This window comes from Piliocolobus tephrosceles, chromosome 4 (genome assembly GCF_002776525.5).
Source record: "Piliocolobus tephrosceles isolate RC106 chromosome 4, ASM277652v3, whole genome shotgun sequence".
NCBI lineage: Eukaryota > Metazoa > Chordata > Mammalia > Primates > Cercopithecidae > Piliocolobus > Piliocolobus tephrosceles.
Genome location: NC_045437.1, coordinates 94,816,942 through 94,841,365, shown reverse-complemented (window position 1 = coordinate 94,841,365; position 24,424 = coordinate 94,816,942). Strand labels below are relative to the sequence as shown.

At 35.3% G+C, this 24,424-nt stretch overlaps 1 long non-coding RNA gene across 1 annotated transcript in view; it reads right to left on the bottom strand.

Annotated features, from left to right (window-relative positions):
• Nucleotides 1-24,424, bottom strand: part of LOC111542629 — an 88,626-nt gene that overhangs the window by 29,700 nt on the left and 34,502 nt on the right. The window contains exon 2 of the long non-coding RNA XR_002731615.2: nt 18,869-19,006. This is a non-coding gene — a long non-coding RNA (uncharacterized LOC111542629). The remainder of the gene's footprint in view (nt 1-18,868; nt 19,007-24,424) is intronic.

The following is a 24,424-nucleotide window of genomic DNA, read 5'->3' as shown; positions in this document are numbered from 1 at the left end:
GCCCTGCTCATATCTGCTTAGTTACCTACTGTAATAAAAGGTTTCTTTTGTTATTGTTGCTGCTGTTGTTCTGATTACTACTATTGATTTACATTATAAAAGGTTCTTGTGCCACTTTCAACATTATTTTGTAACCTAATACAAACCTTAATCAATAATTGAAACATTTAACTAAGCCATATCTCTAACTCCATTTTTTAACTTTTTACTAGATTTTTAAAATTTATGTTTGCAAAATCTATTATGATAATTTCAGAGCTCCTTGTTCATTTTTGATTATATGAGATAAAAGTTTGAATATTTCATGCTTCACGTAATCTCTTATGCTGACAGGTTCATGAAGCCCCAGCTCGCATGTCAAATAAGTAGTAATCCAACCAGAGGTTTTAAACAGATACTTCCAATCTCAGACTATCCGATTTTTATATATATGCAAATTACTATGTTTTAATGATACTACAGTGTACTAATATAATACATTAGTCTTTTTTTCTTGGAATATTGCTTTCCAGAGTTCGTATGATAGAGCAATTTTTACCTATTTATTATGGAAAATAAAAATGACAGTGATAAACTGAATACACTTCAGTTTTAAGTTTACCTTGCAAAATACTAGCAATATTTTCTTAGAAGCTATAATTTAGTTCTAACATAGGAAATAATCCATACATTAAAACTAAAACATAAAATATTTAATCTTTTCAGATTTTTGACATTAGAACAATAACTGCAACAAAAATATAGCCTATTATATTTTATAAGCCTAATCTCATCTTATTATAATATGTCCGCCTCTTCACGGACAGGTCTATTAAGAAAACAGTATATGACTTTCAGTTTCAGCTCTAACATATGACTTGGAAGTTGTCACTCCTGTTCTTAAGCAGGAACAAATTGGATAAACTTAAAATCAATGAGTTTTCTTGAACCTATCGAAGAACTGAGATTTCAGTGCGGCTTCTTCAAACATCTAGAGAGACAGAAGCATCCAGAGAGTTATAACAGAAGCCACTTCTAAAGCCATAAACTGGTAGGAAAACAGAAATAGCAATTGTGATAAATTTCTGCAGACTAAGTGTGGACAAGAACGAGAGTGAGAAACTCTTGGGGTTGTAGTTGGAAAGGCTCCCCCATACTTCTGTGGGCTTTACTTCTAGTAACTTCACTGATTTCTTATAGATTTAAAATCCTCTCATGGCTTTGGTTAGGTGAATAGTTAAAAAATGTACCAACAGCTTCTCCATAACAAAGGACTACTCTTTAGAGAAAAATACTTTGCCAGAGCCTTATCTCAGCTGGGAAAGGGAAGTCATCAGGTTTAAGTCTCCCTGAACTTTCCTGCTCCATCTAGGGAAAAAAAGCCACTATAGTCAACAGACATTAGGGCTTCAAGGAAAAAGATTAAGAACGTTACAGCCAGCCAAGAAAGTAAGAAACAGGAGAAGATAAAGCGATACTACTGCAGAAACACTTATGAAGTTCACAGCTCCAAGATGCAAGGTTCACATAAAGACTGAGGTTTAATCAGAATATTACAAAACATCCTCCTATTTCTTGCCTTACCATAGCACTAACAAAGTTCCACTATTATAATAGCTAATTATAGCTGAAAGAGCTTCTAGCACAGGCTCTACTTTGAGAATACAACTTAGGGAAACCAAAGTCAAGATGCAGGAGAAAAACAAGAACACTAAGTAATCTGAAGTATCTGACACCTATAGCTATAGGTTATACAACACACATTTAACTGTTCAACCAACGGCCAGATTGACAACTGCTATTTAACTCAGTTTTTATTACTTGATACAGTATGCCCTGCTCTCAGTAAAAAAAAAAAAAAAATTATAATTCATGCCAAAGGTAAGAAAAATCACAGTTTAAAGACACAGAGCAATAATCAGAACCAGAATAATATGACACAGATATTAAAATTACTAGACAAGGAATTTTCAATAACTGTCATTAACATAGTGAGTGCCCTAAATAAAACAGTAGACATCATGTAAGAATAAATGGGTAATGTAAGCACAAAAAATGATACTCTAAGAAAGAAACAAAAGAAAATTATAAATTATTAGAGGTCCTTTGTGGCTCCATTCAAATTTTAGGATTTTCTTTTATATTTCTGTGAAGAATGTCATTGGTATTTTGATAGAAATTTCATTGAATCGACAGATTGATTTGGGTAGTATGGATATTTTAACAAGGTTAATTCTCTCAATATATGCATGAGATATCCTTTCATATTTGTTATTAGTATCATCTTCAATTTCTTTATCAGTATCTTATAGTTTTTATTATAAAAATTATTCCTTTTCTTGGTTAAATTTATTCTCAGATTTTTTTTTTTTTGTAGCTATAGTAAATGAGATTGCTTTCTTGATTTCTTTTTCAGATAGTTTATTACTGGCATGCAGAAATGCTACTGACTTTTGTAGAATTTTATATCCTGCAATTCTTCTGAATTCTTTTATTTGTTCTTTTTCAGTGGAATTTTTAGGGTTTTCTACATATAAGATAATGTTAGCTGCAAATAAGGACAGTTTGATTTTCCCAATTCCAATGTAGATGCCCTTTATTTATTTATCTTGCTTAATTGCTCTGGCTAGGACTTTGAGTACTGTGTTAAAAAAAGTAGTTCAAGTGGGTGTCCTTGTCTTGCTTCACATCTTAGAGAAAAACTTTCAACTTTTTTCTGTTTAATATGAAGTTAGTTGTGGGTGTGTCATAATGGTCTTTATTCTGTTGAGGTATGTTTCTTCTATACCTAGAGTTTTGAAAGTTTTTATCACCAAGTCATGTTGAATTTTATCAAATGCTTTTTCTACATCTATTGAAATGATCGTATGATTTTTTGCTTGATTATGTTAATGTGATGTGTCATATTTATTGATGTATGTACAGTGAACCATCCTTGCATCCCTGGGACGAATCTCATTTGATCACAGTGAATAATTTGTTTAATGCACTGGTGACTTTGGTTTGCTTATAGTTTTTTGAATGTGTCAGCTCCCAGAAAGAGCTTGCTGGCCATGAGAAATCGATGCCCACAGCTAAAGTTGATTTTGCTCTGTCTCTTCTCTGTGTGAGCAAAGCATTATTCTATTCAGTGCTTGACTGCAATGTGTTTGTCTTGGCAACTCTGATACCAAGATGTAGTAGGTAGAAGTATGCAGACTTCTATTTGAGGTACTTCTATTGAGAGGTGCTCAGCGTGTGGGCACGCACACACAAACACACACAAAGATGTGCTTATGTTAAAATGACAAAAGAGGCAAATGAAAGAACTTCCAATAGCCAAAGCTGGATCAATTTGAACAACAAAATAAATGAGGTAATATTTATACAAAATAGTAATGTTTATACAAAATATACTAATATACAAAATAGATATATATGATTCATACTGATATAGGTATAATTCAATGAATAAATAAAGGAGATGAGACAAAACTCCCATGTAGAAGAATTTTTGACTAATTTATGGAGACACATTGTCCTCAACTCCTTAAGTGTGGGCTGTGCATAATGCCGTCTTTTCAAATAAGTATAGAAATGAGAGGGGAAAGAGTAATTTTTCATTGGAGAAACCTGACAAATACTACTACAGCCAGTTGATCAACATTAACATCAACAGTGGTGAATCATGTGGATAGTATGTAACTTTGATATGATGTGATAATAATGGCACTTTACCTCTGTGGTCTTTTTCCCCAATACCCATAACCCCAGTCTACTCATGAAAATAACATTAAACAAATTGCAATTGAGGGACATTCTACAAAATACCTGATCAGTACTTCTCACATTGCTAATGTCATCAAAAACTAGGAAAGTCTAAGAAACTGTCATAGGCAAGAATATCCCTAATATAATGTTTGATATTCTGAATCGAGTCTTGAAACATAAAAAATAACCATATGTAAAAACAAAGAAAAATATGAGTAAAGTATCAATAATGGTTCTTTACTTGTGAGAAATGTATCATACTAATGTAAGATATTAGTAATAGGGAACACTATGTGTTCGGTATGTGGGAACTCGGAATTATCTTTGCAACTTTTCGGTATATCTAAAACTACTCTAAAATAAAAACGTGACTTTAAAAATACTATATGTACAAAATACATTGAGAAAGTGCTTAAATTATGTAATGTATTTGACAAAGTAAAGAAAATTTTTCCTGAAGTTAAAAATTCTGAAATATAAAATATATTTAAATGTAGAAATATAGTAATTGACTTCATTAACATGTAACTTATTCTAATTGAACGGTATTATGTCAGTAGAAACCAGCTTTAGCAGATAGAATATTTTTTAACTGACAGTTTTAGTACTCAGATAATATTGACCAGTTTTTCTTGAATTATAGTATTAAAAATATTTGATACGAGTTGCAAAGGGAGTAATTATTTCATCCCTTTTTTGTGTGTTTCTGGATATAAAATACAAAGTTGCTTCTTTCTGACATTAATGATGGTTTTATTTCTTTGTGCCTCAAGTAGGGTTGCTTCCCTTAACTTGCTTAAATGCCCTACAGAAGAGAAGACAGACAGAAATGTATCCAATACAAGCATTGATGATTGTGATAAAATCAAATTTATTTAAGTAAGCCTCTCTGGGAATGAGTCACTTTGAAAAGATCTATATTATTTTCTTCATCTGGGTACCTGTTTAACCAAATAATTGAATACACAAACCTTTTTTTCAAGACTTAGAGTAAACTTGAAATTTTAAAATTAAACAATACCTAATTATAAATATCTACTATATTATCATTAGGAAAATATTACTGCTGTAAAATAATACATTAATTTATAAAAGCACTTTACCCTTTATTGCAAGATTTTGCTTTAAATTTTACCTAAGAGAAAATGCTTAAAATAAACATATACGGATCTCTGAAAAAATTTTCATGAGAGTGTCTACCTACTTTCAGTGTAACATAAAGACAAGAGCAATTCTCATATTACTGTATTACTGTAGATTAATTCATGAAACCTTGCATAATGTCACAGAGCCTGTGAGCATTAGAGCTTTAGAGCTGAGATATGAAACCAGGCAGTCTGGCTCCAGAGTCTGTGCTTTCAACCACTCTACTCTCTCCAGGACGCAAACTGATTGTTGTTAAGTCTTAAAGTCTTGTTAATTAAGAGAGATGACAAACAAAAGACAGGAAGAAACATAAAGCTCATATTTTAGGGGTCCTTCTGGGTGTGTCCTGGGGTTGATAATGTATGATTAAGGCATCCAAATGTTCTTCCCTTGGAAACCCATTCTCAGTGTTTCTTGAAGTGATTCTTAGGGTTTGAGGGAAAGTAGGGGGTATTCCATTAAGGCTAAAATAATCAGGACATTTCAGAGCCTGACTGAAAAATGGCAAAATTCTATTGATTATAAAGAATCAGAATGAGTTGCCAGCATGAGACATGTGATATATGTAACAAAGAGTGCATATGCTGTCATCCTCACTTGGGTTACAGCAAGAAGTAGTGACAACCTTGCCACCATGAGGTGTACTACTTATTCTTTTGTTATCAAGTATCAGGGGAAAATCTTTGGATAGCAACATCATTTGTCAGCCGAAGTTTTCTAAGTGTGAGGGAAAATCTCAGGCCTAAATTAACATGTAAGCTCCTTCTAGTCTGACCCTCTTGTATTCCCTTGATGCTATAGGTTAAATGTTTGTGTCCCCTCAAAAAATCCATATGTTGGAATCCAAACCTCAAGCTGATGGTGTTAGAAAGTGAGACCTGTTGGCGGTATTTGAGTTATGAGGGTGGAACCATCATAATTGGGATTAGTGTCTTCATAGAAAAAGAGAGACCACAGAAAGCTAGCTCACCTCTTCCAATGTGTGAGGACACAGATAAAAGAATGAGAAAGGGCACCTTCACCAGAAATTGAATCTGCTTACACTTTGATCTTGAGTTCACAGATTCCAGAACTGTGAGACAACAATTTTTTGTTGATTATAAGGTACCCAGTTGATGGTATTTTGTTATAGCAGCCTGAATAGACTAAAATGCTTCATGTTTATGGCAACTCCTCAGTCCTTTTTGGTCTCTTGAATTTCTTCAATTTCTATACTGTTCAAAAGGCATTTTAATCACTTTGACTTCATTTCTCTTTCTCCAGTTAAAATGGAGTTTTCATTCCTATACACCAATAACAAGAAAAACAGAGCCAAATCATGGGTGAACTCCCATTCACAATTGCCACAAAGGGAATAAAATACCTCAGAATGCAACTGACAAGGGATGTGAAGCACCTCTTCAAGGAGAACTACAAACCACTGCTCAAGGAAATAAGAGAGGATACAAAAAAATGGAAAAACATTTCATGTTCATGGATACGATGAAGCAATATCGTGAAAATGGACATACTGCCCAAAATAATTTATAGATTCAATGCTATCCCCATCAAGCAACTATTGACTTTCTTCAGGGAATTAGAAAAAGCACTTTAAATTTCATATTGAACCAAAAAAAAAGCCCACATTGTCAAAAAATCCTAAGCAAAAAGAACAGAGCTGGAGGTACCACACTACCTGACTTCAAACTATACAACAAGGATATAGTAACCAAAACTGCATGGTACTGGTACCAAAACAGATATATAGACCAATGGAACAGAACAGAGCCCTCAGAAATAATACCACACATACAACCATCTGATCTTTGACAAACCTGACAAAAACAAGCAACGGGAAACAGATTCCCTATTTAATAAATGGTGTTGGGAAAACTGGCTAGCCATATGCAGAAAACTGACCTCTTCCTTACACCTTATACAAAAATTAACTCAATATGGATTAAAGACTTAAAAAAAGACCTAAAACCATAAAAACCCTGGAAGAAAATCTAGGCAATACCATTCAGGATATAGGCATGGGAAAAGACTTCATGACGAAAACACCAAAAGCAATGGCAACAAAAGCCAAAATTGACAAATGGGATCTATTTAAACTAAAGAGCTTCAGCACAGCAAAAGAAACATCTTCAGAGTGAACAGGCAACCAAAGAATGGGAGAAAATTTTTGCAATCTATCCATCTGACAAAGGGCTAATGTCTAGAATCTACAAAGAAACAAATTTACAAGAAACAAAACAACGCCATCAAAAAGTGTGTGAAGGATATGAATAGACATTTCTCAAAAGAAGACATTTATGCAGCCAACAAACATATTTAAAAAAAGGCTCTGGTCATTACAGAAATGCAAATCAAAAGCACAATTAGATATCATCTCATGCCAGTTAGAACAGCGATCATTAAAAAGTCAGGAAACAACAGATACTGGACAGGATGTGGAGAAATAGAAATGCTTTTACCCTGTTGGTGGGAGTGTAAATTAGTTAAACCTTTGTGAAAGACAGTGTGGTGATTCCTCAATGATCTAGAACCAGAAATACCATTTAACCCAGCAATCCCATTATTGGATATATACCCAAAGGATTATAAATCATTCTTCTATAAGGACACATGCACACATATGCTTATTGCGGCACAGTTCACAATAGCAAAGACTTGTAACCAACCCAAATGCCCATCAGTGATAGACTGGATAAAGCAAAGGTGGCACATATACACCATGGAATACTATGCAGCCATAAAAAAGGATGAGTTCATGTCCTTTGCAGTGACATGAAGCTGGAAACCATCATTTTCAGCAAACTAACACAAGAACAGAAAACCAAATACCACGTGTTCTCACTCATAAGTGGGAGTTGAACAATGAGAATATAAGGACACAGAGAGGGGAATATCACACACCAGGGCCTGTCAGGGGGTGGGGGGCTAGGGAATGGATAGCATTAGGAGAAATATCTAATGTAGATGACAGGTTGATGGGTAAAACAAACCACCATGGCACGTGTATACCTATGTAAAAAACCTGCATGTTCTGCACATGTATCCCAGAACTTAAAATTTAAAAAAAAAATTTTTTTAATCGAGTTTTGCTTTTTGTTTGTTTGTTTTGGTTGTGTTTGTTTGTTTTGAGACAGAGTCTTGCCCTGTTACCCAGGCTTGAGTGCAGTGGCGTGATCTCAGTTTACTTCAATCTCTGCCTCCCGGATTCAAGCAATTCTCCTACCTCAGCACACACTAGTAGCTGGGTTTACAGGCATCTGCCACTACACCTGGCTAATTTTTGTATTTTTAGTAGAGACAATGTTTCACCATGTTGGCCAGGGTGGTCTTGAACTCCTGACCTAGGTGATCCATCCGCCTCAGCCTCCCAAAGTGCTGGGATTACAGGAGTGAGCCATGCGCCCTGCCAAGAATGATTCTTCGTATTTTCCACAGAGCCCAGCCTAGTGACCGGCACACAGCAGATCTTAATAAAAAAGCTCGTATAGCAAGGTAATGAAGCAAATTCTGAACGACAGTTTTGCTATTCAAACAATTGTGTACAAATAGCTCTTAAATGAATTGCTATTATAAAAACATATAGAAAGTAAAACCAGTAGTTGTTTGATTTTCATCAAAATACTTTTTCTGTCTGATATTTTCTTTGAGTTGAGTTCTTATTTTGGTGTTAAGATTACTCTAGATGAATCAATATTGAGTTAGATGAAGTATAACATCAGAAGAGTTGCATTAAGAGCATAACTTGTATCAGCTTTATAATTCATCTTCCCAGAACCCTGCTGAAGGGCTAAATAGCCAATTCTGTTAGTCCTGGCAGTCATAGCCAAAGTACAATAGTATCTGTCCCTGAAAAGGAGCACATTATCAAACTAGGCAACAAACAAAACAAAAGGCACTGGTTCCTGGACTTTCAACAAATCTATTGTTAATCTTGTTAAGATTTTAATAATTTCCCCATGCCAAACTGACCTGGTTAATTACCTTTGATTTTGCTGTCAGTTCCATTTCTAACTAATGTTAGTCTCATTTCCCTTTTGATTATTGTTGCTTTGATGGAAAATATTTAAGTTCCCTTGGGAAGATTATATTGGCAGGAAAGATAAAAGCATTGAAAAAATAATGATTAGTACCAGAAATCCGTTAATATTGAGAATACTGAGTCAAAGTGAATAAAAATAACAGCAATTAAAAATTTTAGTAAAACATAATCAGCTTTTTACATGAGCTTTGGAAAGCAGTGACTATTTCTGAGAGTAAATATACAACCAGGCAACAGGAGGAAACACAATGATACATGCTTCAGTTGAAGCAAGATTTTAAACCCTTCAAAATAGAGGTGATGTCAGAGACCTGTCTGTCTAAAACTGCCCTTGATTCAACCCTCCTCCTGGGATCCACTAAATGCTTGCTCAGTGCTACAGAGTGAATAATTCATTCCCTGGGCTTCCCCTCACAGTCAACATGGAAGTGGAAAGGTCTTTGAAAGTTCACTGGTTAGTGAATAATGGCACTACTTAGAAGTGCACCAGTGAATAAAATACATGTGAGACACCAGTAAGTGATGGACTAATTCAGGACTGTCCAATAGAAATACAACGCAAGTCACATACGGAATTTTAAATTTTCTAGTAGACACATTAAAAGCTACAAACAAACAGATGACATTAATTTTAAGAATAAAATATTTAATCCAATGCATGCAAAAGATTATTGCAACATGCAATCAATTTGAAAACTATTGATTATTGATTCAATCTCCTTATTCTTTATTAATCAGTTTAGATTTTTCTATTTCATTATAATTCAGTCTTGGTACATTATAGTTTCTAGGAATGTATCCATTTATTCTAGCTTATCTAATTTGTGAAACATAATTGTTGATATTACTTTCATATGATCCTTTGTATATCTGCAGTATCAATTGTAAGGTACATAGCAGATCTTAATAAAAGCCTGTATAGCGAAGTAATGAAGCAAATTCTGAATGACAATTTTGCTATTCAAACAACTGTACACATAGCTCTTAAATGAATTGCTATTAAAAAAACATATAGAAAATAACACCAGTAGTTGTTTGGTTTTCATAAAAATACTTTTTCTGGCTGATATTTTCTCTCTTTTATTTATAATTTTATTCATTTGAGTTCTCTCTTGTTTTTACTTGATTAGTCTAGGTAAAGGTTGTGCATTTTGTTTATCTTTTGCATAAAACCAACCCAATTTGGTTTCTCTTTTCTATTATTTTTCTATTCTATTATTTATTTCTGCTGCAGTCTTTAGTATGTCTTTCCTTCAGCTAATCAGGGGCTTGGTTTATTATTTTCCTAGTTCCTGAAGGTGCAATATTAAGGTCTTTCTTTCTTTTTTATTTTTACTTATTTGAAATTCAGGGGAACATGTGCAGGTTTGTTATATAAACATTTGTCTAGGGTGTTTGTCATGCACAGATTCTTTTGTCACACGGGTGTTTGGCATTTGTAGCTATGAATTTCCCTCTCAGGTCTGCTTTTGCTACATCCTACAAGGTTTTATGTGTTGTACTTTTATTTTTTAAAATATTTTTTGTTTTTCTTTTGATTTCTCCTTTAACACATGGGTTGTTCAAGACTGTACTATTTCCACATTTTTGTGAATATTCTAATTTTCCTCTTATATTGATTTCTAATTTTATACCACTGTTGTTGGAAATAATACTTGATATGATTTCAAAGTTTTTTAATTTGTTGAAATGTATTTTGTAGCTTAATATGTGATTTATTATGTAGAATGTTCTGTGCATGCTTGAGAAGAAGGTATACTTTGTTGTTGTCAAGGATAAAGTTCCGTATATATGTTAGGTCCATTTGGTCTATAGTGTTGTCCAAATTCATGGTTTACCTTTTGGTGTTTTCACTCTTTATTATATAGCTATTGTTGAGAGAGGGTATTAACGCCCCTTACTATTATTGTTTTGCTGTTTATTTATCCTTCCAGTTCTGATAGTATTTCCTTTATATATTTAGGTGCTCTGATGTTTGGTGTATAACTGTTTACAATTGTTATATTTGCCAGGTAAATTTACCACTCTTCATCATGTAAGGATCCTCTTTTTGTCTTGTTACTATTTCTCACCAAAAATGTATCTTATCTGATATAAATATAGGCATCTATGCTCTCTTTTTGTTACTATTTGCATGGAATATCTTTTTCCATTCTATAGTTTAAACTTGCATGTGTTCTTAAGTCAAAAAAAATCTCTTGTAGCAGCATATCAGTGGATCTTGCTTTTTAATCCATTCAAATACACTATGTCTTTTGATTGGATAATTTAATCCATTAACATTTAAAGTAAATACTGAGAGATAAGGACTATTGCCATTTTTAGAATTGTTTTCTGAATATTTTATAATTTAATTGTTCCTTTATTCCTTTTACTATCTTTCTTTGTGATTTCATGATTCTATTAAATTTTTATTTTATTTTTGGTGGTATGCTTTTATTCCTTTTTCTTAATCTTTTGTGTATCTACTAGAGATATTTACTTGTGGTCACAATAAGGATTACATAATCATCTTACCATTTGAACATTCTATTTTAAGCTGGTAACAACTTAACTTTGATTGAATTCAAAACATTTATACTTTTACTTCCTCTCTCATATTTTATATTATTAATGTTGCAATTTACATCTTTTTATTATTTTGTTTTTCCATTAAAATTATTAGTTATTCTTAATATGTATGTTTTTAATTTTTATATAAGAAGTGAAAGCAGCACCATCACTACAATATTACAGAATTTTGAATTTGACTAAACATTTTGAATGTTTACCTGTACAGTTGGTTTTATACCTTCATAGGATTTTATGTTGTTAATTAGAGTCATTTCACTTGATCTGAAGAACTTCCTTTGGCATTTCTCGTAAGACAGGCCTAGTGATAATGAACTCCCATCACCTTTTGAGTTTTTATATTTATTTCATTATTGAAGGACAGCTTAGCCAGATATAATATTCTGGTTGCCAGTTTTTTCTTTCACTGTCTTAAATATATCATCCCACTCTCTCCTAGCCTCCAAGGTTTCTGTTGAGAAATACATTGGTAGTCTAATTGAAATACATTGGTACTTTGGGCTGGGCTTGGTGGCTTCCATCTGTAGTCCCAGCACTTTGGAGGCCGAGGTGGGTGGATCAGGAGGTGAGGAGTTGGAGACCAGCTTGGCCAACATGATGAAGTCCCGTCTCTACTAAAAATACAAAAAAAATTAGCCAGGCGTGGTGCTGGGCACCTGTAATCCCAGTTACTTTTGAGGCTGAGGCAGGAGAATCACTTGAACCCAGAAGGTAGAGGTTGCAGTGAGCCGAGATCATGCCACTGCACTGCAGCCCAGGTGACAGTGTGAGACTCTATCTCAAAAAAATAAAAAATAATAAATACACTGGTACTCTGGTGGTCTTGTGCATATCTTTTCTTGATGCTTTCAATATTTTCTTTGTCCCTGACTTTGTTAATTTAATTATAGTATTTCTGGGTGTAGGCCTTTTCAGATTCAAGCTATGTTGGGACATTTTGTCCTCATAAATCTGCATATACATTTTCCTCCTCAAATTTGAAACACTTTTAGACATTATTTCTTTAAACTATATTTTTGTGCCATTTTCTTTCTTCTCCTTTTGGGATTTCATATGCAGATACTGTTTCACTTGAGCATTTCCCATAAGTCCCAGACCTTTCCCCACTTTTTTAGTTCTTTTATTCTCTTCACTCTCTTGACAGATAATTTCAAATGACCTGTCTTCCAGGTTGCTGATTATTTCTTCTTGATAAAGTCTGAAATTGTCCTTTGAGTTTCTTAGTCCAGGCATTGTATTCTTATTCTCTAGGTTTCTTTTTGAGGTTTTTTTTAATTATTCCTATTTCTTTGTTGAACTACTTATTTTGTAGATACTTACTTTCCTAATTTCATGTAGTTATCTATTATGTTAGCTTGTAGTTCACTGAACTTCTTTAAAATAATTAGTCTGAATCATTTGTCAGTCAGTTTGTAGATTTCCATTTCTTCGAATTCCATTATTGGAGCTTTATTAGTTTACTTTGGTGGTGTCATATTTCCCTGACTCTTTATTATCCTTTTATCTTTGTGTTGTTATCTGCACATTTGAGGAAATGGCCATTTCTTCCAGCCTTTACAGGTTTGCTTTGGCAGGGAAAGACTTTTGCCAGTTAGTCCAGCCTAAAGTTCTGGATAAGTTAGCTAGTAGTATCTGTAGGTAGGCAAAGATTGCTATCAGAGTCTCTAGTTGGGCATAGTCACTGTGCTATGAAATCAGGCGTAAAGTTTGAACTCCATAGTTGGGTGGTCTGCTAGCTGTGCTTCGGATTTAGGCTGTGCTCTGTGGCCAGCTGGGGTCACTACTGGGCTTCCAGTTTAGGAGGAGCTATAAGTTGTGCCCTGCAGTTGTAGGGAGCTATAGCCTGGGCTCCTGAATCAAGCAGAACAACAGGCTATCATCTGTATTTGAGTGGAATCACTGGCTGAGCTTTGTGCCTGGGCTGTGCTCTGTAATTAGGCAGGGCCTTAATTTAGGCTCCACAGGGAGGAGACTGGGCTTTGCAGCAAGGCAGGGCTTTGCTCCATGGCCAGGAAGGTTGCTTACCAGGTGTATTAGTCCATTTTCATACTGCTATAAAGAACTGCCTGAGACTGTGTAATTTATAAAGGGAAGAGGTTTAATTGACTCACAGTTCACAGTTCAGCATGGCTGGGGAGTCATCAGGAAACTTACAATCAAGATAGAAGGTGAAGGGGAAGCAAGTCACCTTCTTCACAGGGCAGGAGGGAGGAGAAGTGGCAAGTGAAAGGGGAAGAGCCCCTTATAAAACCATTGGATCTTGTGAGAATTCATTCACTATCACGAGAACAGCATGGGAGAAACCAGCCCCATAATTCAATTACCTCCACCTGGTCTCCCCCTTGACATGAGGAGATTATGGGGATTACAATTCAAGATGAGATTTGGGTGGGGACACAACCAAACCATATCACCAGGCTTTCTTATTAGGTGCATCTGTAGGCTATGCTCCTCAAATGAACAGGGCTTCTGGCTTGGCTTCCTGCCAATCCAGAACCACACTCTGGGCTCTGAAAATGGGCAGAATTTCTCCTTGGGTTCTTTGGTCAGGCAGGACTACAGTCTATATTCTGCAGTTGCATAGGGTTGCTGAATGGGCTACCTGCTCAAGAAAAGCCAATAGCAATGCTCCAAGGTTGGGTTGGACCATTGACTATGGACCCCAGCTGGGGAGTACTGAGCCACTGAATCAACTCTGAGGGTAGGCAGAATGCAACAATTCTGGCTACATCACACTGCCTGCAGGGATACAATGCCTCTGCCAAGATCCATGTGCTGACTGCTGTAAACCCACCCCCTTTCTTTGTTCCTATGTGACTGCAAGTATTCTAGTTCCCCCAGTGCTCTCTGTGAAGAAGGATAGAAGTGGCCCTTCCAGAAGGCACGTCAATATGCTGGGAAGCTGTATATTGTTCTTGGGTTCTCCTTTCCCCACTGGACAAACTCTAGGCCTAAGGAAATCTCTCAGTGTGGGCTGTGCCAGCCTGGGGCAGGGAAAACACAGTGAAGGGGGAAGTATTCCTCTCACTTTTCTAATGTGGCTTTATGGGGCTTTTTGAAGTTTTAATGATGCCTCACCCTCAGATTCTGGGATTTTCACAGAGGCATTATTGTCAGTGACTAGTTTCTGGTTGGTATTTCTATAAGGAGAATTAGAGGTAGGACCTTCTATCCCACCATCTTGCTGATGTCACTCTAATGGTTACCTCCTAAAAAGTGGTTATGCTCATGAAGCATTTGATAAAATAATAATCCAAGGAGATTTTCTAGAATATGTTTATCATATACTTCTATTTTTTAAAATTAGTCTATATGAGGCCTTAAATTACACCCAATTTTTAAATATAGGAAATTGAGAACAATTAGCATAGAAATATTGGCAAAAATATACCACATGAGTATAAAGTAAGACACAGTGTGCTAACCAACTCTTGCTCACAGGCAAATGGAAGTAATTATAAGCCACTTAATCAAGACCTAAATCCAATTTTAAGCTGGGGAGAACAGAGACTCAGAACCAGGGATACAGCATGAAATATTATTACTAGAGTTGTCTTATGAGCAAGGATAATGCCTTAACTCTAATATTCATGAGTTTTAAAGGGCCATCTGGTAGGATTAATTAATCCAGAGCTTCCATCTGACAACAATTAAAAATCACAAGCTAAGGAGACAGAAGTTGAAATTCAACTATTATAAAGAGGAACAAAAGGGGGAAAATGGCAGTTAACTGGAGAGAAGATCAATTTTAAAAGTCTCATTCTTCCTGAAGAATTTAAAATTTCAGAGCTTGAGTAGGTTTTTAACACAGAGACCAAAAATTGGCTCCAAGCAATCAAGGAAGGTAGGAACCAAAGTTGAAGATGGTTCCTTCCTTTCTTTCTTTTTCTTTTTCTTTTCTTTCTTTCTTTCTCTCTCTCTTTCTTTTCTTTCTTTTTCTTTTCTTTTTGTCCTTCTTTTTCTCTTTCTTTCTCTCTCTCTCTTTCTTTCCTTCCTTCTTTCTTTCTTTTTCTTTCTTTCCTTTCTTTCTTCTTTTTCTCCTTCCTTCCTTCCTTTCTCCCTCCCTCCCTGCTTTCCTTCCTTCCTTCCTTCCTTCCTTTCTTCCTTCCTTCTTTCTCTCTCTCTCTCTTTTTTTTTTTTTTGAGACAGAGTTTTGCTCTTGTTGCCCAGGCTGGAGTGCAATGACATGATCTTGGCTCACTGCAACCTCCATCTCCTGGGTTCAAGTGATTCTCCTGCCTCAGCCTCCCAAGTAGCTGGGATTACAGGCATGCGCCACCACAACTGGCTAATTTTGTATTGCTAGTAGAGACGGAGTTTTGCCATTTTGGTCAGGCTGGTCTCAATCTCCTGACCTCAGGTGATTCACCCACCCTGGCCTCCCAAAGTGCTGGGATTACAGGTGTGAGCCATCATGCCCAGCCAATGGAGGTATTTTCTCAAGCTATGGATCTGACTGGTTCAATAATTTGTTGTACTGTGAATAAGAACACCCCATACATTTGGGAAATTAGAAATATAATGTCTAAGATGAATAAAATAGTTCCAATTAGTAAAATGACACCTCAATTGAGAAAATAGAGAAAGAGAGCAGGAGAAGAGATGAGAGAGAGATTTTGCATTTCATTTAGTATTTTTAGTTTCTCAACAATCTTAAAAGTTATATACTTTGCTTGTTTTAATGACAAGGAAACGGAAGCTTAGAAAAGGTAAGTGAATTTCTCAAAGGTAGATAGCAGATCTGCCTAATGCTAGACTCTGTGCAACCTTGTGAATGTATTACATAGTAAAACCACAAAGTCTTGCTCTAGCAGAGTGAAAAGAAATCTTTATCGTTTATAGAGACTGGCATGTGGCAGAACTGCTTAAGAATTTGAGAAATGAAATAAATAAATATCGAAGCTGCTGACATTTATTAATGCTGAAGGGTGAGCATCTAAAATAAATAATTGTTTGCTTAACAGAGCAGCTTCATTAGTGTTGGGTAGTATAAAATCAGATCCTGAGCTTAGAGTTGGTGAAGTGAAGAAGTGCATAACTGTGCATAAGAAAGAAATGAGGGCCGGCTGTGGTGGCTCACGCCTGTAATCCCAGCACTTTGGGATGCCAAGGTGGGTGGATCACCTGAGGTCAGGAGTTCAAGGCCAGCCTTGCCAACATGGTGAAACCCCATCTGTACTAAAATTATAAACATTAACCAGGTGTTGTGGCACAAACTTGTAATCCTAGCTGCTCAGGAAGCTGAGGCAGGAGGATCACTCGAACCCGGGAAGGTGGAGGTTGCAGTGAGCTGAGATAGCATCGTTGCACTCCAGCCTGGGCAACGAGAGCAAAACTCCATATCAAAAAATAAATAAATAAAATAATAAAAAGGGGATTTTAGCACTTGGAGGAGGGATTCCTGGAGAGAAAGATATTTAGCAACTCAAGAAAATGTAAGTAAGAGTTACAGCTTAAGAGTAGAAATTTCGAGAAATTTTGGATTGCATTTTAGGGTGGTAATGTTTAATATTCCACTGCATATTATTGCTTGTAATCCTCTTCTGTTATTCTCAAACCTACCTTTAGGAAAAGTTCGTTAAAAAAATCTTTGTATCAGTAAAACTTTGTGAGAATAAAAGAATCTGAAGAACATTTTGACTGATTTGAAGAAACACGTGAAACAATTAGCATCTTAAGGGGCAGAAGTAATAACAGGTAGGAAGTCAGACTAGGCTGACCCAGTAGAGATGACACCCTAGGAAACACTAAAATGTTAGATGAGACTTTCTACAGCATGAGGCTGGGAGATACAAGGCAACATCTTAGAACACTAAAGCAAAGAGCAACCTCAGAAGGCTGAAGGATACAGAGATATTTGAGCTTCATAAGAAAAGGTGCTGCCACCCTAAGGTCATTCTCTAAGTGTTGGAAATGAATTTTTGAAAGATAGGATCAATATTACCTACTTCTGGACAGCCCAGTTAATGAGGGGGCTGATGCTGTTTCTGATGGTGCCTCATTTGCCAGTCTGCAGTGTTTGGAGGAACGGAGGCAAGATGGTGCACTTCCGGGTTCTTCATCCCCACCCCCAGCTCTTCCCGCCCGCGCGAGGGTGCAGCCGGCGCCCGGGAAGGTGCAGATCAACTGGGTGTGCGCCAGGTGACGTCAATCCGAAGAGACCAAGATTTGCCTGGTCGCACCTGCGGAGCGCCCCTGACACGCCCGTGCCCCGCCTATTGCCCTCCCACTCCTAGAGGGGCCACTCTTGGCCATTGAGCCTCGCGGCCTTCTCACAGCCCGGGCGGCCTTCTCACAGTCCCGCTGCTGTCGGGATGTCGGGACTGTGGGAAGTCCGTCTGAGAGCCCCACCGGGGGACTCTGCCAGCCTCCTTTGCCAGAGGCCGACAGACTTCTTCTCCACACCTTAGGTTACTAAAATAAATGTGCAGTTTTGCTCCTACACTTGCCTACCCGCTGGTTCTTTTGTGCCCGCTCTGGGCTGGTCTTAGAAAAAACAAATCATGCAGAACTGAGATTATGAGCCTTTATGGCAAACCTCACCATCTCAAACATTTAAATTTTTCCAGTCATAAATTCATAGTATTCTAAGAATGTTTCACAATGTATCATTTCAAAAATAGATGCAAAAGTGATAACATAGATGTAAATTTGTATCACTTCTTTTGTCAGAAAAAAAATGAATTCTTAAAAATACTGTCTATGAATATTTCTGAGTAATGCTCATGGAAGCCCTGAGGTAAATGAATTTTGGTTTAGAAACCAAAAACTCTTCTGTAATATGCTTTTTCAATATCTGTGACTGTTAACTATATAGGAGAAATTATATTAAAAATGAAAAGGTTATTTAACAAGCTAGTGAGTGACTGTTTTTTTTTTTTTTTAACTGATGAAGTCTGTCTTTTGGGAACACTGCAGGGCAAACAAGCTTCTGATTGATTAATGACTGATGCAATAAAATTAATACACTCCTGTAAGTTACATGAAGCACAGGTCCAAGGAACAGATGGTTGAATATATCTGTGGAGCCACACTGACAAACTGCAGATAAAGACTCAATGAAACTATTAAAATAAATTTATATATGTCAAACATCTGCTCTTTTATAGCTAGTACAATAAGTAACAGAACAGCAATGGAATCAATTTTGTCCCCAAAATAATTGTTACATTGTTTAAATTTTGACATTGGACAGATGTTTAAAGGTGGTCTCTTGATTAACATATATAAATAGATAGGATTATTCCTTTTGCAAAAACTTAAATGAATTAAAAGAATCAGAACAAAAGGTGGTAGCTAATTTTTCTCATCTGTGTATTTCTCAGATACTCAGTGCTATATTTTATACATATTACTCACAAAGCAGTAACAGTTTTGTCTTCTTACCACATTAAAAACATTTCATCTTTTGCAGAACTGACTTTACCACTCTTTATGCTGTTGACTTGCAGGCATCAGTGTCTATTGGTGGATATCAAGTTCAGTCCATATGGTCAAAGATAGGTGATAGATTGTTTTAAAATTCTAAATGAATTCAAGAGAGATTTGTTGTCAAAGGGAAGATAAAAATTTACTGTAATTGTATGTTTCCACGGTGCTGTTACTTTTCACAATCTCTTTAAAAACTCCTATTAATTTATGTGAACTTTAAAGTATACTAAAAGAATATCTCACTAAATATGTTGATGAGTACAATTGAAATACATTATGGAATTTTATCTAAATGTATTACCATTTTCTATAATAATATGAATTTGGTTAGGAAGAAGCAATTAGAGTATATTCAAAATATTTACAACATAGTTCACTGTTTTTTTACATTAGTGATTAGTTATGCCTCATGACACCTATTATATCTATTTTATCAAATTTTGAGGGGCAGATATTAAGTTACCTAGCTACGGCCTTCAATTAATATATTTTCTAGGATAGTTCAACCTAATTAGCATGATGCTAAGAGATTATCAAAAGCTTTTCTATTTTGCTAATGACGAAAATTTAGCTAACTCTTTTCCACAGTGCTAGTAAATTGAAAATGACAAAATAATCTATACATTGTCCTATTACTGAGATACAATCACAAGCAACTGATTTCCAAAAGTGTTAAATTCTTTTTAATATTATTCCAACATATCTACAATTTACTAGAGTTAATTTTATAATATAATATTTTGGAATACAATTTTGATAGAGTTCTAATTTAATGATTAAAAAATTTTAGAATGTATAGGTAATTTTCTAAAAAGTTGTGTTTCTACTTTTCGTACTGTTCTACAGAAAGAATGATAACTTTCTAAAACAGCCTAAGAGTATAGGCAACAATATTCAGTGTGAAAAATATGAAAGATATATTTTGATGACAAATCAACATCTCTCATTGTATTTGTGAGCCATGTTTCAATACTACAAATGTCATACAAATACCATGAGACCACACTATATAACACATACATCAATAAATAAAGGAAATGTGGAGAGTGATTTGATTTTTATTTTTAGTTTAATCTCCTCAAAAATATTTTCCTCTGAAATATGAGATAAAAATAAATAAATAAATCCAAAACTTTATCTTTTAACTGTTACCATAAACCTATATTTTTTAAAAAGGGAGAAAAATTAGTAAGTTAATTTCAATGTAAAATAAATATTTAAATACCCTAAAAATTAAAACAGAGTAACTTTAAATTGTTATACTCTGTTATTTTTCAAGATACCATTTTTTTCTGGATTTTTAAAGAAAGAATAAATTGTGAATTACTGTAGAGTTATATCATATTATTGTACACTATTTTAATGCAAATGAAGTGTCTTTGTATAGTGTAACTAATATTAAAAGGTAATCATTTAAATTAAATTCTATATTCCTTTAAATTTCTAAATAAATATGGATTTTCTATATAATGAGAAACAAAATTTCAAAATATATTTTCTCAGATTTTTCAATCTTATTAAAATACTGTTACATATTCACAAATAATACCTTAAAATAGCTTGCAATTTTAAAATACTCATTCATTACCCTGTTAATGATCTGGAGCACATTGACTAGATTTAAAGATTATACATTGAAATAATGCTATTCTTCAATAGGGTAAAGGCACATTTTTGATGATTTAACCACATAAAAAAAGGAAACCAAGTAATTCAGAATTATAAATACCATTTTAGTGCTCTTTGCTCTGTATCTATCTGTTTGTCTGATTAAACCTTTGTATAGCTAACCAACCATCTGAATAAACAAAATATGTATGACTAATGTCAATATGACAGTCATGAATAAAACAAAGCACCAGTAAATATATTCACTGAGCTATTATGAAGCTCATATAAGATAATGTACATGAAAGCACTTAGGAAACTGTGAAGCAGTACATAAACGTAAGGTGTTATTATCATTATTATGTGCTTCTGACTGTACATGAGAAGAATAGCAGTCAAATCTATTGTAAAATTGCATTCTTAGAAGACAATGAACTTAATATTCTAAAGCTGATTCACAGGTGTACTTTTGTATTTGAAACACTAGACAGAATGAGCAATCTGAAAAAAAAAAATTCTGATAAAACTCACAGACATCCCAGAAACTCTCTCTTATTGAAAAGAACATGTGTCTTTATTTTATTACAGTATAATGGGAGTTTTACATGTCTTTTTCAATGCTTTTATAAAGTTAAAAAAGAGTCTAAGACAGGGAACCAGAAATCTGAAATCTGGCCCCAATTTTACTCTAGTTTACTACATGATTACAAGGAGACTTAATCTCTCAGACTTCAGTTTTTACATTATAAATGTGTCTAAAATGGCTTTGTTAGAAGCCTTGATAAAATAAAACACTTGAACACCATCCACTGATCTGGTGTGTAATATGTTTTAAGTGTAAATATTTAAAATAATCTTTAAAAATTTCCCCCTCCTTACCAGCCTGTTATGAACCATATTACCCACATATTAGCATGTATTCACCAAATATTTTGGGCACATTGTCTCCCACTTGCTCACACATGGCATCCCACCCTACAACATTTCTCCAAACTATTTCTGGAAATCTTTCCAGGCATCTTGTTTGGCAGCAGTGGAAATGCATAGATCTGACCACTCATGAGTTTTCCATAACCAGACATTTTTCTGTGTTCCTCTGGTCAGGACACTCTCCTGTACCTCACAGTGTATTTTTCTGTGCTCCATCTTCTTAAGCAATTGAATCAACCACTTCCCATCTAACTTTTAGTAGATGACATTTTGTCTGACTTTGCAAAGAAAGTAGAGACAGAAGAAGGGTGAGTAAAGTTAACAATATTGCATACTACACTTTAAAATAGCTACAAGAGAGGATTTTGTTCTTACCACAAAGAAATGAGTGTTTGCAATTTTAAAAATGTTTAATACCTGGATTTGATCATTACACAATATATGTATGTATCAAAACATCTCACTTTGCTCCAAAATATTTACAATTATTATGTCTTTATTTAAAAAAAAAGGAAATGAATACTACTTTCTTTTTCTTGTACTGTCCTTTTCTCCTTCTCCTGGCTTAGAATGAAGTATTTGTCACTGTTATGTGAGTGCAATCTTTCTACCTGTACTTTAGAGCAGTGCTCCTAAAATTATCTTTAAAGAACCAAAATTTTAAAATTCTCAATCAATACAAGCTGACATTTTTATTAGATTCAACTAATACAAAATGACTGTGTAAAATTAGTATAAACGTTTCTGAATGCTTATTTTCAATTTCTGTACCTCACCTCACAAATCAGTAACAAAGAGTTGATGAACCAAGACCAGTTCTTGAACCTGACTTGAGTAGCATTTATTAGTGTGCAGCACCTCCCATCTTTTTAGGGACATTGAAGTATGAATTATCCCGTCTCCTGCATCCTTCTCCTCCTCTGTTGGCTTCCTTATTCACATTTAAGCATGCTCTTGTTTCTTCTCCCTTCAAGCTACCATTCTATAGCTCAGCTGTACTTTTCATCTAACAGTTTTAAAGAGTGATCTGCAGTAACTATAGGGCTGCCCTCTTCTCTACCTCACTCCTAAGCTTACTGCTCTATGGCTTCCATCTTAGTTGTGACACTGGAACTACTCTTGCCAAACAAATAATCAGGATTTTTTTTTCCCCCTGAGACATCTGGCAATGGCTGAAGCCATTTTGTCACAACCGAGGGATACTACTGGCATCTAGTGGGTAGAGGCCAAGGAAGCTGCTAAACATCCCACAATGGATAGAACAGTTCCTCAAAATCAAGAATTACTGAGTCCAAAATGTGCTGAGGTTGAGAAACTGATTTAAAAGCAAGTGCCACATTTCAATCCTAACATATCTTGACATCTTCCAGGATTTGACACTGTCAAATAATCTCTAATTCCAGATTCAGAAGCAGCATCCAACTGGCTGAGTTCAAGTCATTCACCTGGGCTCTAGCTAATAAGCAACTAAGAGAAAGAATATCTGCTCCCCTTTGTTCCTGTGTTTTCTTTCCATCTAGAGATTCCCCTCTAATTTGTATTCAGATGATAGATAAACGAAATGATGAAGGTTGACTATAGTGTCCCAAACCAAATATGCATTTCCTCAAACCGTCCATGCTTAACTCACTGAAATGGCCCAAAATCAGAGTTGCCGTACCAAACCTGACTCTTTTATTTTATTTTTCTCTTCTTCTTCCCTACCATCTAATTACCAAGTCATGCTCACTCCACTTGCTATTATCTCAAATCTACTCATTCCTCTTCATCTCAAGCTCCAATTTCATTGTCAATAGGAAGGCTGAAGAAACAAACGTCAAAAATGGGCAGAAACCAAGGGTCTCTGAATATGGAATGAGTGACCCAAAGAAGCAGAAGATGAATTAGAAGTCATTCCATCACTGACAGTGGCAGCAGTGACTCCCGGCTTCTTGTGGCTGTGATGCTGGGTTATCCAGTCTCAGTGAGACTCTTTGTGTTACATGAGTATTTATGGAACATTATTTTGCTCCTATACTCTTATTAAAGCAACCTGTATCCCGATTTGTTGCTCTTAACCTCCTCCCAAAACATTGTCAAAACTGCATTCGGAGTTGTCTGTCTAAAATACAAATCTAACCAATTCATCCCTCTGCATTAAAACAATTCAATGGCTTCTAATTCCCTTATGGATAAAGACAACCTCTTATTAAGGTTTGTCGAGCTTTGTGATCCAGCACCTGACGACTTCTCTGTTCTCATCTTTGATTCTTTAGATTCCACATATGTGTGAGATCATACAGTATTTATCTTTCTGTGCCTGCTTATTTCGCATAGCATAATGCCTTCCAGGTTCATCCACGTTAATGCAAATGATAGGAATTCCTTCTTTTCAAAGGTTTAATAGTATTCTATTTTTATTCATTCATCTGTTGACAGACACTTAGATGGGTTCCATATCTTGGCTACTGTGAATAATGCTGCAGTGAACGTGGAAGTGCACATATCTTGAGATAGTGATGTCATTTGCTTTGGATACGTACCCAGGAGTGGGATTGCTGGATCATATAGTGGTTCTTTTTTTAAAGTTTTGAAGAATCTTAATACTACTTTCCATAATGGCTGTATCAATTAATAGTCTCACAAACAGTGCATAAGGGTTCCCTTTTCTCCACATCCTTGCCAACACTACTTGCTCATTTCATGTTATCAAGGAATACGCAGTCCTTCTCTCTTTATACTATTACGTTATATTGTATGTACACATTTTATTTATCTGTATTTTCTCCCTTTATGGAGACAGAAACCTTTTGAGAGCACACATTTAATCTGTTACATTCATTGCTTTATCTAGTGTCCCTAGTTTATCATTGGGCACATGGGAGGTGCTGAATAACTAGTTTTTGTGACAATAATGCCTGGATTCTGTTTTCTCCCAGTGCTGCTCCTTCTTTCCTGCCAAGGTCTGTGTTTCCTTGTGCCTTGTCATGGTCT